Raw genomic sequence first — 2,412 nt, 5'->3', positions numbered from 1 at the left:
ATTCAGGGGACACGGGTCCGTGCCCCGGCCCGGGAAGATCCCACATGCCTCGGAGCGGCTGGGCCCGTGAGCCATGGCCGCTGAGCCTGCGCGTCCGGAGCCTGTGCTCCGCAACGGGAGAGGCCACAACAGTGAGAGGCCGGCGTAACGCAAAAAAAAAAAAAAGAGAGAGAAAACGTATGTAAAACTCCAAGCACAAAGCCTTACGCACAGCAATTACTCAACAGATGTTAGTGATTATTTTTATTATTAACAATATCTTTGAACCCTCTCCCACCTTTGTTCTCTCTTCTCATCCAGGCTGTCCCTGCTCTCAGGCTCTTACCTGGGCTCCCTAGTGACCTGTCTTCTCATACCTCAGTCTCATTCCTTCCATCCACCTTCCACTCTGCTGCTGGAGTAATCTTTCTTCGAGTCCTTGAGTCATGCCATGCCTCTGCTTAAAAACACTTGCTGGACCATCACTGCCTGTAGTCTTATGTCTTAGTCCATTTAGGCCACTATAACAAAAATACCATAGGCTGTGTGCCTTATAAAAAAGAAATTCAGTTCTGGAGGCTGGGAAGTCACGGATCAAGGCACCAGCAGGTTTGGTGTCTGGTGAGAGCCTGCTTCCTGGTTCATAGACAGCCATCTTCTCACTGCGTCTTCACATGGCACAAGGGGTGAGGGAGCTCTCTGGGGTCTCTTGTATAAGGACACTAATCCCATTCTTGAGGGCTCCACCCTCAAGACCTCATCATCTCCCAAATGTTTCACTTCCTAAAACCATTGCATTTGGGATTAGACTTCAACATGTGAATGTTGGGGAGACACAAACATTTAGTCCGTAGCTCCTAGGTTGTAAGACCCTTTATCTGAGCTGTGGCAACCATTCCTGGCCCCATGTCCTGCAGTTCTCTCTAGGCAACCATATTCTAACCACAGGGCCAGTACTAGAGTGAGGTGAGAGAGGTGTCTAAAGCACAAATTTAAGGAGGCCTTCCCTCTCAGGATTGTACAACATCAGCTCATGACCAGCCTCTGAAGAAGCTCTCCATGGGCAGAGGCCTGTTATCCTAATTGTCCCCCTCTCTCCCTCCTTCCTCCCAGACTTCCTGGGCTCAAATTCTCAGTAACTACAAAACTCAGAGAAAGCTACTTACTCTCCTTATACCTCAGTTTTCTCATCTATAAAGTGGGGATGATAAAAAAATACCTATCTCATAGAGCTGTTGTGAGGACTAATGAGTTAATATGTGTCAAGTTTTAGAAGAGGTCCTAGCACCCCAGAAGCACTCACTGAATGTTAGCTAAAACCACACACTCCACCATCCTGAAGTTTTCTAAGTCCTCTAATGTTATAGCCTAAGTAAACATATAAATCTCCAGATACAACAAGCTACAGCTTAACCAGCTATTACACTATCAATTAAAAGAAGAAGTCAGCTTCCCAAGGCAAATAAAGGGAATCATGCTATCCCCCCCAACTTACCTTCTCAACTCAGCCAGTTCTACAACTGTCACCTGCAACATCCATCCTCAGCACAGTTTTCCTGGTGTTTTTTCAGGATTAATTCAAAGTCTTTCAGTTGCATTGACAGGAAGCCAACACAAACTGGCTTACGCAAAATAGGGAATTTATTAGACCATTGTATTAGTTATCCATTACTGTGTAACAAACTTGCAAAACTTAGCAGCTTAAAACAATAAACATTTATTATCTCACAGCTTCTGTGGATCAAGAATCCAGGCACAGCTTAGGTGGGTGCCTCTGGCTCAGGATCCCTCACTAAGCTACAGTCAAGGTGTCAGCCAGGGCTGCCGTCATCTCAAGGCCCTCCTAGGGGAGGATCCACTTCCGATTTCATTCCTGTGGCTCTTGGCAGGCCTCAGGTTCTCATCGACCATTGGCCAGAGACATTAGTTCCATGCCGGATGTTGGCTGGAGGCCTTCCCTATCTTGGTGACCTGCAGTTCGCAGAATAATACCTGGCTCCTCACATGAGCTCAAGGAGGGATGCGGGTGGAGAAAGAGAGCCCAAGATGGAAGCCACATCCCATCCCTTCTGCCGCATTCTGCTCACTAGAAGCAAGTCACAAAATCTATCCCACACTCAAGAAGAGGTGATTACACTAGGGCATGAATCCCAGGAGGTAGAGATCTTTAAGTGGCATCTTCAGAGCCAAGTTTAGAACCTAAGTCTCCTGAGGCTGAAGCAAGTGATACCCGCTATTGGTTTGCAAATCCCATGAAGGTTATTAATAGACTTGGGACCTCTACCCCAGCCTGAGCATGTGGGAGGAGTCCGTGGTGCTGGGTATAAACAACCCTCCCTGGGACACACACACACACACACACACACACACACACACACACACACACACGCAATTGCGGAAGCTGTGGTAAGTGTTTCCTCCTTCAGCATGCTT

This window comes from Physeter macrocephalus, chromosome 4, assembly GCF_002837175.3.
Source record: "Physeter macrocephalus isolate SW-GA chromosome 4, ASM283717v5, whole genome shotgun sequence".
Classification (NCBI taxonomy): domain Eukaryota; kingdom Metazoa; phylum Chordata; class Mammalia; order Artiodactyla; family Physeteridae; genus Physeter; species Physeter macrocephalus.
This window is presented reverse-complemented; position numbering follows the sequence as displayed.